Below are 13,648 nucleotides of genomic sequence, written 5' to 3'. Positions count from 1 at the left end.
CTGTTTTTGTGCCAGTACCATGCTGTCTTGATGATGACAGCTTTGTAATAGAGCTTAAAGTCCGGAATTGTGATGCCACCAACTCTGGCTTTCTTTTTCAATATTCCTTTGGCTATTCGCGGTCTTTTCTGGTTCCATATAAATTTTAGGATTATTTGTTCCATTTCTTTGAAAAAAATGGATGGTACTTTGATAGGAATTGCATTAAATGTGTAGATTGCTTTAGGTAGCATAGACATTTTCACAATATTTATTCTTCCAATCCAGGAGCATGGAACATTTTTCCATTTCTTTGTGTCTTCCTCAATTTCTTTCATGAGTACTTTATAGTTTTCTGTGTATAGATTCTTAGTCTCTTTGGTTAGGTTTATTCCTAGGTATCTTATAGTTTTGGGTGCAATTGTAAATGGGATTGACTCCTTAATTTCTCTTTCTTCTGTCTTGTTGTTGGTGTAGAGAAATGCGACTGATTTCTGTGCATTGATTTTATATCCTGACACTTTACTGAATTCCTGTACCAGTTCTAGCAGTTTTGGAGTGGAATCTTTTGGGTTTTCCACATATAGTATCATATCATCTGCGAAAAGTGATAGTTTGACTTCTTCTTTGCCGATTTGGATGCCTTTAATTTCCTTTTGTTGTCTGATTGCTGAGGCTAGGACTTCTAGTACTATGTTGAATAGCAGTGGTGATAACGGACCTCCCTGCCGTGTTCCTGACCTTAGTGGAAAAGCTTTCAGTTTTTCTCCATTGAGAATGATATTTGCGGTGGGTTTTTCATAGATGGCTTTGATAATATTGAGGTATGTGCCCTCTATCCCTACACTTTGAAGAGTTTTGATCAGGAAGGGATGCTGTACTTTGTCAAATGCTTTTTCAGCATCTATGGAGAGTATCATATGGTTCCTGTTTTTTCTTTTATTAATGTGTTGTATCACATGGATTGATTTGCGGATGTTGAACCAACCTTGCAGCCCTGGAATAAATCCCACTTGGTCGTGGTGAATAATCCTTTTAATGTACTGTTGAATCCTATTGGCTAGTATTTTGGTGAGAATTTTTGCATCTGTGTTCATCAAGGATATTGGTCTGTAGTTCTCTTTTTTGATGGGATCCTTGTCTGGTTTTGGGATCAAGGTGATGCTGGCCTCATAAAATGAGTTTGGAAGTTTTCCTTCCATTTCTATTTTTTGGAACAGTCTCAGGAGAATAGGAATTAGTTCTTCTTTAAATGTTTGGTAGAATTCCCCAGGGAAGCCATCTGGCCCTGGGCTTTTGTTTGTTTGGAGATTTTTGATGACTGTTTCAATCTCCTTACTGGTTATGGGTCTGTTCAGGTTTTCTATTTCTTCCTGGTTCAGTTGTGGTAGTTTATATGTCTCTAGGAATGCATCCATTTCTTCCAGATTGTCAAATTTGTTGGCATAGAGTTGCTCATAATATGTTCTTATAATTGTCTGTATTTCTTTGGTGTTCGTTGTGATCTCTCCTCTTTCATTCATGATTTTATTTATTTGGGTCCTTTCTCTTTTCTTTTTGATAAGTCTGGCCAGGGGCTTATCAATCTTATTAATTCTTTCAAAGAACCAGCTCCTAGTTTCGTTGATTTGTTCTATTGCTTTTTTAGTTTCTATTTCATTGATTTCTGCTCTGATCTTTATGATTTCTCTTCTCCTGCTGGGTTTAGGGTTTCTTTCTTGTTCTTTCTCCAGCTCCTTTAGGTGTAGGGTTAGGTTGTGTACCCGAGACCTTTCTTGTTTCTTGAGAAAGGCTTGTACTGCTATATATTTTCCTCTCAGGACTGCCTTTGTTGTGTCCCACAGATTTTGAACTGTTGTATTTTCATTATCATTTGTTTCCATGAATTTTTTCAATTCTTCTTTAATTTCCTGGTTGACCCATTCATTCTTTAGAAGGATGCTGTTTAGTCGCCATGTATTTGGGTTCTTTCCAAATTTCGTCTTGCGATTGAGTTCTAGCTTCAGAGCATTGTAGTCTGAAAATATGCAGGGAATGATCCCAATTTTTTGGTAACAGTTAAGACCTGATTTAGAACCAAGGATGTGATCTATTCTGGAGAATGTTCCATGTGCACTAGAGAAGAATGTGTATTCTGTTGCTTTGGGATGAAATGTTCTGAATATATCTGTTATGTCCATCTGGTCCAGTGTGTCATTTAAGGCCTTTATTTCCTTGTTGATCTTTTGCTTGGATGATCTGTCCATTTCAGTGAGGGGAGTGTTAAAGTCCCCTACTATTATTGTATGATTGTTGATGTGTTTCTTTGATTTTGTTATTAATTGGTTTATATAGTTGGCTGCTACCACATTAGGGGCATAGATATTTACAATTGTTAGATCTTCTTGTTGGACAGATCCTTTGAGTATGATATAGTGTCCTTCCTCATCTCTTATTATAGTCTTTGGCTTAAAATCTAATTGATCTGATATAAGGATTGCCACTCCTGCTTTCTTCTGATGTCCATTAGCATGGTAAATTCTTTTCCACCCCCTCACTTTAAATCTGAAAGTCTTCGGGTTTAAAATGAGTTTCTTGTAGGCAACATATAGATGGGTTTTGTTTTTTTATCCATTCTGATACCCTGTGTCTTTTGATTGGGGCATTTAGTCCATTAACATTCAGGGTAACTATTGAGAGATATGAATTTAGTGCCATTGTATTGCCTGTAAGGTGACTGTTATTGTATATTGTTTCTGTTCCTTTCTGATCTACTACTTTTAGGGTCTCTCTTTGCTTAGAGGACCCCTTTCAATATTTCCTGTAGAGCTGGCTTGGTGTTTGCAATTTCTTTCAGCTTTTGTTTGTCCTGGAAGCTTTTAATCTCTCCTTCTATTTTCAATGATAGCCTAGCTGGATATAGTATTCTTGGCTGCATGTTTTTCTCGTTTAGTACTCTGAATATATCATGCCAGCTCTTTCTGGCCTGCCAGGTCTCTGTGGATAAGTCTGCTGCCAATCTAATATTTTTACCATTGTATGTTACAGACTTCTTTTCCCGGGCTGCTTTCAGGATTTTCTCTTTGTCACTACGACTTGTAAATTTTACTATTAGGTGACGGTGTGTGGACCTATTCTTATTGATTTTGAGTGGGGTTCTCTGAACCTCCTGGATTTTGATGCTTGTTCCCTTTTCCATATTGGGGAAATTCTCTCCAATAATTCTCTCCAATATACCTTCTGCTCCCCTCTCTCTTTCTTCTTCTTCTGGAATCCCAATTATTCTAATGTTGTTTCGTCTTATGGGTCACTTATCTCTCGAATTCTGCCCTCGTGGTCCAGTAGCTGTTTGTCCCTCTTTTGTTCAGCTTCCTTATTCTCTGTCATTTGGTCTTCTATATCGCTAATTCTTTCTTCTGCCTCATTTATCCTAGCAGTGAGAGCCTCCATTTTTGATTGCACCTCATTAATAGCTTTTTTGATTTCAACTTGATTAGATTTTAGTTCTTTTATTTCTCCAGAAAAGGCTTTTATATCTCCCGAGAGGGTTTCTCTAATATCTTCCATGCCTTTTTCGAGCCCAGCTAGAACCTTGAGAATCGTCATTCTGAACTCTAGATCTAACATATTACCAATGTCTGTATTTATTAGGTTCTTAGCCTTTGGTACTGCCTCTTGTTTTTTTTTTTTTTGTGGTGAATTTTTCCGCCTTGTCATTTTGTCCAGATAAGAGTATATGAAGGAGTAAGTAAAATACTAAAAGGGTGGCAACAACCCCAGGAAAATATGCTTTAGCCAAATCAGAAGAGATCCCAAATCGTGAGGGGTGGGGAAAGGGGATAAAAAGAGGTTCAGAAAGAAAAAAAAAAGAAAAAGAAAAAAGAAACAAATAAAAAAAGAAAACCAATAATGAAAAAAATATAAAAAGAAAAAAATATATATATTAGATAAGCTAGTTAAAAACGTTAAAAAAGAAAAGGGTAAAAGTTTAAAAAAATTTAGCAGAAGAAGAGAAAAAAAATTGAAAAAGAAAAAAAAATTAAATCAACTGCAAGGCTAAAGAATCATGGGGAGAACCCATGAGTTCCGTGCTTTGCTTTCTCCTCCTCTGGAATTCCGCTGCTCTCCTTGGTATTGAAACTGCACTCCTCGTAAGTGAACTTGGTCCTGGCTGGGTTTCTTGTTGATCTTCTGGGGGAGGGGCCTGTTGTAGTGATTTTCAAGTGTCTCTGCCCCGGGCGGAGTTGCACCACCCTTACCAGGGGCCGGGCTGAGTAATCCGCTCGGGTTTGCTTTCGGGAGCTTTTGTTCCCTGAGCGCTTTCCGTAGAGTTCCAGAGGACGGGAATGAAGATGACGGCCTCCCAGTCTCCGCCCCGGAGGAGCCGAGAGCTCGGGGTCCCACTCCTCAGTGCGCCCTCAGGGAACAGCGTCCAATTACTCCTGTCTGCCTGGTCTCCAGCCGCGCTCCGAGCTCACCGAGCCTGTGACCGGTTCAAGGTAAGTCCGAGCTGTGAGCTCACTCCTCGGCTCCGTCTCTGTAGCCGGCTTCCCCGTTCTAATACCTGCAAGCTCTGCGACACTCAGACACCCCGATCCTTCTGTGACCCTGCGGGACCTGAGGCCACACTGACCCCGCGTGGGCTTCACCCCAGTTAAGCCTCTGGAGCGATGTCCCTCAGCGGAACAGACTTTTAAAAGTCCTGATTTTGTGCTCCGTTGCTCCGCTGCTTTCCGGGAGCCGGCCCCTCCCCCCGGGGTCTATCTTCCCGTCCCTTTGGATTCACTTCTCCGCCAGTCCTACCTTTCAGAAAGTGTTTGATTTTCTGTTTCTAGAATTGCTGTTCTTCTCTTCGATCTCCCTTTGGATTTGTAGGTGTTTGCAATCTTTAGATAAGCTATCTAGCTGATCTCCCGCAACCTGAAGTAGTCTCAGCTGCTACTTCTCCGCCATCTTGACTCCTCCCCGAGAAATAAATTTTAAATATTAAAAATTACATAGCTCTTTTTCCTTCCAATTAGTCACATCATTTTCTCTCTTAAAAGATGAATTAATTTCATGCTTTCTAACTTAGCTACTTCTATAGAGATATCTAAAAGAATTGTAATAACAGACTCTTGACTATAGAGAAAAAACTGATGGTTACTGGAGAAGGGGTGGGCAGGGAAAGCAGTGGATGAACTAAATGGGTGATGAGTGTTAGAGAGGGCACTTGTGATGAGCACTGGATATTGTACGTAAGTGACGAATCCTCAATTCTGCACCTGCAACTAATATTTCACTATAGGTTACCTAGCTGGAATTTAAATAAAAACTTGGGGAAAAAAAACTTTTATTTTTTTTTAAATTTACACACCATACCTATCACTTTATACTGTGTTTTTCACTCAACGTATTAAAATTTTGAAACACGTTAGTACATATAGTAACTGGTTTTCACTAACAAGTGATACTTTTTTCATGATTTTTTATTTATTTATGAAAGAGAGAGAGAGTGTCCCTGAGCATGAGGTAGGGGAGGGGCAGAGGGAGAAACAGAAGGGTGCATGGTGCAGGGCTCTATCCCCAGAATTCTGAGACCTGAGCCTAAGGTAGATGCTTAATCAACTGAGCCAACCAGGGGCCCCACAAATGATATTCTATGAATATCTCATAATATATAGAATACTTCATCAATTGGTAGAAATACTGTTTTTATTTTTTATAATTTCACAGAATTCAATAAACATTCATTTGTTCAATTTCCAACTTCTATTTAGCAGTACTATGAAAAGAAATGAAAGTTATATGATTTCTAATGAGACAGAAACCTGTATTATTTTCAGAAATCAACCCTATACTGAATATAGCAAATTAGATTTCTCTGTATTGAGGGTAGAAAAGTGTCACCTTCACTCTTCTGCCAAATCTGCAGAAACATATCAAGATATATCAAAAGTTTCCATATGTCATACATTTACTTTGGACAACTGAAAACAACTCTACCAGATCATTTATCCATAATAATCTCTTATTGTCACTTTTTTGTTGTGTTTTCATGTGAGTTATTTAATTATTAATTAATCTACTGTGGGCTTTTACTGATAGCAACAAAGATTGTAGCACAGATATCCTTTAAAAGTAGAGATTATTCAACTATAGACTATATGTTACATTATATCAGAAGGCAAAGGAAGAAGAGAGAACTTCACATAAAACAGTTACAGAAATGTTTATTGAGTGATTTAAGCCACACCTTGATATTTGGCTACGAGAAGCAGCGAAGAATGGAGTTGCTCAATATATGTAGGTCATTGAAAACCCAAATTTATAGGTCGTAAGGTAGACTGTGAATAGAAGAACTCAGAAAATTTTTTGGAAGTAGAACAGAGGAAGATACATAAGCTAGACTTTTATACAAAGCTAAAGGTCCTGGGCTTTAATTTTTAGTGACGGAGAATGGGAGAAAAGACTATTTGAAGAAGAAAATGGTATGATATAATTAGTGTTGTATGAGTGTGTTTGATAGATTATGATGGTGTTTGATCATAGTTCTATTTCTTTATAATACTTCATACTTTTTGTGCTCTATTAGGTTTGAATTCAGTTGTAGGTAACTGTACGATAAAGGCATGTATACTAACTATATTATGCATCACTAATATCCTTAGAACCTGGAAATAGATTTTGTTGTTTAGATAATCATGAGTCACTTGGAATGTGAATTTCTAAAATTTTCCACTTTTTTAATATCAGCACAACATCCAAACATGGTTTTTAGCTAGTATTGGAATCGTAATAGTGAACAACACTGGAGGGTTATTAAAGAGTCTAAATATATGAATTGATACATTTGGTACAGGTGAAGTTTTTTGCTGATATTTACACTTTTAAACCTGTCAGGAAGATCTCAATTAAAATTCATGCTGAGAATCCCACGAGCTTTCTAATGTTACAGTTTTGATCGAGTACATTTAGATGTAATGAACACAAATTATTCATAAAATATTTTCCTTCCATATGATGGCTTTTAACACTTTAAAGAAATAAACCCTTACATATGCTTCCCAATACACTATGAAATTTTATTTATTTATTTTTTAGATTTATTTCATTTTATTTATTTGAGAGGAAGAGGGAACACATGAGAGGGTGGAGGTCAGAGGGAGAAGCAGGATCCTCGCTGAGCAGGGAGCCTGATGTGGGACATGATCCCAGGACTCCAGGACCATGACATGAGCTGAAGGCAGTTGCTTAACCAGCTGAGCCATCCAGGTGTCCCACAACATGAGATTTTAAAAATCATTTAAAAAAAATCTCTCTTTCCTGCTTATTCCATGAGGTAGGGCTACAGAAAGGAAAAGCTGTTGGTTTGTCTGTACTCTTCATGTATGTGACTAGCAAGTGATAGGTATTAACTTCCAAGGTCCACAAGTGTTATGAGTTTCCATCTTTCCCTATAACATTCCTAAAAAGAAAAATACCTGTTAATATAATTTAGAAATTTATAGTGTTCATTGAAAGGAAGTATGTTTCTTAGATAGAAAGTAAAGCATGAAAGCAGGGAAGTGATGTTACCAGCATTCACTATCTCTGGCGCATAAGCAGAATATACAGAAATCACACCCATAAAGTAGACCAGTCTGAGAGGGTGGCCAACTTGGTTTTAAAATAAAGTCCTGGGAGTGCCTGGGTGGTTCCGTGGGTTAAGGATCTGCCTTCCGCTCAGGCCATGATCCTGGAGTCCTGGGATCAAGCCCCTCATAGGGTCCCTGCTCAGCAGAGAGCCTGCTTCTCCCCCTGCCTCTCACCCCAGTTATGCTCTCTCTCTCTCTCCCTCCATCTCTCTCTCTTTCAAATAAATAAAATCCTATGTCTCAGAAATTCATTCCTTCCTAGGCAAAGCGAGACAGTCATCCTAGAAATATTGACACACAAAAAAATTACACGTCAAGCAAAGTTTATATGTGAAAATACAATATCAACTTATTTTTTTCTTTTAAAACCCTTAGAAATAATTCTATCAATATTATTTAATGGTAAGGGTGAATATTTCTACCAATTAGAATACTTATCAAATGGACAGTTAAGGTGACTTTGAAGTTCCATTATAGTACAAGGATGTAGTGGTTAAATATTTAATAAGCCCTCGAAGTTAGAATTATTTTTATTTCTTTATAGACATGTCATGCCTAGGAATAAATGATTATGGAACATTTTGGATTGATAGAAAGTAAAGGTATTGTGAGACTATGCCTAACTTTAAGGTGGACATAGAAATCCCTGGCAAACAAGCATGTTTTTCCATAAAGTAACATTGGGAACAAGGTTTTCAGGGAAAGACTGTTGCTAAATAATTTTTCTCATGATTTCATAAACAATACCTAGTATATAGGAAGGCAAATGTTTAGTAAAGTATTATTTCTCATAATTTTTTATAAGACTATAAAAGAGAAAAGTGTTTTTGTTCAAAAGACACCCTAAGGAAAGACTTAACAATCTTGGAAAAGATTTATGAAGATTTCCCAAAAGATTCTTCTGACTTAATTTAGGTAAAGAAGTTGTCTAAAAATGCTTTTGTACCAATATTTAAGAGATACATTCTGCTGATTTCTAATCATCTGAGAGTCTACAGTAGGACTGTTTTCAACTTAGAAAGGATGTGGAGGAGAATTAGCCCACCATTCTAATCAAATGCGAATTTTACTCAGTGGTTTAAACCATATTCCAATATAAAATTGCTATTACTTAAGTCAAAATTAGAAGTGCATTAAGACAAAAAGAAAAGCCATGTTCTTCCACGCTAAACTGTAACAAGTACAATGTTTACTTCCTAAAATTGCATTCTGTTCTCAATATACAGGTTAAGCCATGGTGCTAGGCTTTAGCCTTTGACTCATTCCCAAATCATTTAAAATGATTTAGGATTTACTATATTACCCCATTTCTGCCATCACTGATTCACATGTGATACTTGTCATCTAAAGCACAGAAGTCACTGCAACAACAAATTTTACTTCTTCTATCTCCCCCTTCAGTTTATGTTGCATTAAATGATAAGAAATCTTTCTGAAACTTATCATGCAATGTCTGAAAAATATATTTTGGATTTACCTTCCTTATGTAGAAATTAAGACTCTTCCTAACCCCCATCTTAATTCTCATTTCTCTTCAACACAAGATCTTCAATCCAAAAAGTTTTCACATTCTTTTTTAAAAAAAGTCCTTTACTTTCAAACTTTTATTTTATTCCTATCTATAGAATATAAGTATGTTAATGTACTTCCCACATTACTTTTGGAGATATATATATATATATATTATTCTCCCTATCTATATTTACTCTCACAGATAAACCCCTTTATTTAAAATTTATAATTGGACTCAGATTCATTTGATTATTATTGTCAAGGTGTTTACTCTGAATAATCTGTTCCCCCAAACTAGTATTTATACTTTAAATACATGAAAGCTAGGTCTTATATTTTTCTTGTCACCATTTGCATACCTAGAACCTTGCTAGACACATCTTCAAGTCAACAGTATATTTATTGATTCATTGACTGAAATAGGAAGCTTTGTCTAAACCACAGATAAGAGTGTGAAGTTCAGAACAAACATAAATTTTCTGTTAGTATCACTAAAATGAACTGAACTACAAGAGTTAGAGCTAGGACAAGATGCTAAATGCTCACAAATTTAGAAGACCTTTAGAATGAATTTTGTTTGTTTCCTGGATTTTCACATGTTACATTTCTCTCTGACTTCGGAAAGAGTCACCCTATAGATCTCTCTTCTAAGGTCAGGAATGGTAGGTCACTGTTTTTAAAAATAGAGCTACATGTTCTCCTCAAGGATTTTGATGGGTTCCTGTCTCACATTGAGGTCTTTCATCCATTTTGAGTCTATTTTTGTGTGTGGTGTAAGGAAATGGTCCAGTTTCGTTCTTTTGCATGTGGCTATCCAATTTTCCCAACACCATTTGTTGGAGAGACTGTCTTTTTTTTCCATTGTACATTCTTTCCTGCTTTGTTGAAGACTAGTTGACCATAGAATTGAGGGTCCATTTCTAGGCTCTCTGTTCTGTTCCATTGATCTATGTGTCTGTTTTTATGCCAGTACCATACTGTCTTGATGATGACAGCTTTGTAATAGAGCTTGAAGTCTGGAATTGTGAAGCCGCCAACTTTGGCTTTCTTTTTCAACATTCTTCTGGCTATTCAGGGTCTTTTCTGGTTCCATATAAATTTTAGGATTATTTGTTCCATTTCTTTGAAAAAAGTTGATGGTATTTTGATAAGGATTACATTAAATATACAGATTGCTTTAGGTAGCATAGACATTTTCACAATATTTGTTCTTCCAATCCATAAGCATGGGATGTTTTTCCATTTCTTTGTGTCTTCCTCAGTTTCTTTCATGAGTACTTTATCGTTTTCTGAGTACAGATTCTTTGCCTCTTTGGTTAGATTTATTTCTAGGCAGCAACCTCTTTGACCTCAGCTGCAGCAACTTCTTCCTAGAAGCATTGCCAAATGCAAGGGAAGCAAGGGCAAAAATGAACTATTGGAACTTCATCAAGATCAAAAGCTTTTACACAGCAAAGGAAACAGTCAAGAAAACCAAAAGACAACTGACAGAATGGGAGAAGATATTCGCAAATGACATATCAGATAAAGGGCTAGTATCCAAAATCTATAAAGAACTTACCAAACTCAACCCCCAAAAGAATAAATAATCCAATCAAGAAATGGGCAGGAGACATGAACAGACATTTCTGGAAAGGAGATATCCAAATGGCCAACAGACACATTAAAAAGTGCTCAGTGTCACTTGGTGTCAGGGAAATCCAAATCAAAACCACAGTGAGATACTACCTTACGCCAGGCAGAATGGGTAAAATTAACAAGTCAGTAAACAACAGGTGTTGGCGAGGATGCAGAGAAAGGGGGACTCTCCTACACGGTTGGTAGGAATGCAAACTGGTGCAGCCACTCTGGAAAACAATATGGAGGTTCCTCAAAAAGTTGAAAATAGAGCTATCCTACGACCCAGCAATCGCACTACTGGGTATTTACCCTAAAGATACAAGTGTAGTGATCCAAAGGGGCACATGCACTTCAGTGTTTATAGCAGCGATATTCAAATAGCCAAGCTATAGAAAGAGCCTAGATGTCCATTAACAGATGAATGGATAAAGAAAAGGTGATACACACACACACACACACACACACACACACACACACGATGGAATATTATGCAGCCATCAAAAACAAAATATTGCCATTTGCAAGGATGTGGATAGAACTAGGGGGTTTTATGCTAAGTGAAATAAGTCAGTCAGAGAAAGACAATTATCATATGATCTCACTGATGTGAGGAATTTGAGAAACAAGACAGAGGATCATAGGGGAAGGGAGGGAAAAATTAAGATGAAACCAGAGAGGGAGACAAACCATAAGAGTCTTTTAATCTCAGGAAACAAACTGTGAGGGTTGCTGGAGGGGAGGGGGAAGGGTGGGATGCAGTGGCTGGATGATGGATATTGGGGTGGGTATGTGCTATAATGAGTGCTGTGAATTGTGTAAGACTGATGAGTCATAGACCTATACCCCTGAAACAATAATACATTATATGTTAATAAAAGAAAAATAGAGCTAAGAACTCCTAGAAATCAAATGGTGCAAAAAATTCTCAAATTAAAAAAAGTAAAATTGTATACATAGTTTAAAAAAACTATTATAGCAAAATTTCTTAAAATATGAAAAAGAAATACAAAAATATTGAAAAAATCACATTATACATGTAAAATGTATGAAATACTCTTAGTTTTAGAATTATAAATTTTAAAATTAACTAATTTTAGAATTATAAATTTTAAAATTAATTTTAAAAAGTTAACTTCATGGAAAATTGGGGAAAAGAATTATAGTGGCATTTCATAAAATATATGTATTATTATAGGAGAATAATTAAATTATGAAAACAAACCATGAAAAAAATGTAATAAATCTATTCATGGTGATATGGAAAACATGCCTCCACATTTTCCTCATATATATAGATATGTATGAGTGTGCATGTGTGTATGCGTGTGTGTGTGTGTATGTGCATGCATGCAAACAGAACCATTCTGAGAATACATATAAGAAACCATTATTCCTGGGATATTCTGGGAATTAGGATGACTGGGGTAGGAGGGAGATAAACTTTTCAGTATATATCTATTTATAATCTTTGTAATTTTTATCACACAAATGTATTATAAGTACAGACTAATTGACCTAATTATGTTATCTATAAACATCTATATATAAATTATATATTACATAAATTATATATCCATAGAGTAAATGTATCTTATATTTATATCTGTTATGTATCTTACCTATATGGGATGTTACATATGTATGTATGTGTAAATGTGTGTATGTGTGCATACATATATGTGTATGTGTATAAGCTTACTTATATACTAACAAGGATACATATACATGCATGTTTTGTTTTACAGAGATTAAAATGGGTATAAATACACTATAGTGTGTGTATATACATAACACAGCATACATGAATGTACACATACAATGTATAATATATATGGTACATATACTTTATGTATACAACATATATACATATATATATCTATAGGTACATGTGTTTGTATATATACAGCCCTATGTATGTATTTTAATATATAATATATATACAGAAAGAAGTTTTGATTTGTGTGTGTTCATTATGATAGTATATTAAAACTAGAACTGAGGGGCTCCTGGGTGGCTCAGTGGGTTAAAGCCTCTGCCTTCGGCTCGGGTCATGATCCCAGGCTCCTGGGATCGAGCCCCGAGTCGGGCTCTGCTCAGCGGGGGAGCCTGCTTCCTCCTCTCTCTCTCTGCCTGCCTCTCTGCCTACTTGTGATCTCTGTCTGTCAAATAAATGAATAAAATCTTAAAAAAAAAAAAAACTAGAACTGAGACTAGAATATGTACATTATATATAAATCTAGGATTATTTCCATATTTTTATAAATCATTTTTACTTATATAATGGGACTTAATATTTTATTCTTACATTCCTTTTTATAAAGTTTATTTTTCAACAAAATTTTTCCATTTGCTATTTTTCTTAAATACTTCCAATTTATTGCATTGTAGAACCTCTAATTAAGTTTTTAATTCCTATTTCTCATCAACTTTTCATGTCCTTTACCATCCACAGGAATTAAGTTTTAAGCCATTTTTTCCTTTGGCTTCATTCTGCTTTGCTAAAGTTCTAAAGTCAGCAAGATAACTTTTACTTTGCATTTTTATCACTTTTATCAGTTTTCTTCCCAAGTGTGTTTCCACTATGGCTGGTTTTTATTGGCACCAGTGTGGATTATTACATTGAAAATTTGCATGGGAAATATCAGAAATGCTATTTTCTAGGATTCCCTCTGGAAAAATGTTAAAGATAGCACAGCCATTTCTATAATATCAATTTACTTATATGGAAATTGCATCAGAGGTTTCGGTTGACTTATAAAGTGTAAGAATTTGTTGAGGGAGCCAAGGTTAGGTTTTATGAAAATTAATGAGTAAACATTATAAATATTTATAAGAAGGCTTTAGAATAATAAACATAAATAATAAACATTTTATTAATACTGAAGTAATTTTTAAGTTTCAGGAATGTATGTATGAGGTCGTAAAGTAAGCATGGCTACAAA

This window comes from Lontra canadensis, unplaced genomic scaffold (genome assembly GCF_010015895.1).
Source record: "Lontra canadensis isolate GAN:19392208 unplaced genomic scaffold, GSC_riverotter_1.0 scaffold42, whole genome shotgun sequence".
In the NCBI taxonomy this organism is placed as follows: Eukaryota; Metazoa; Chordata; class Mammalia; order Carnivora; family Mustelidae; genus Lontra; species Lontra canadensis.
Note: the sequence above shows the minus strand (reverse complement) of the source record.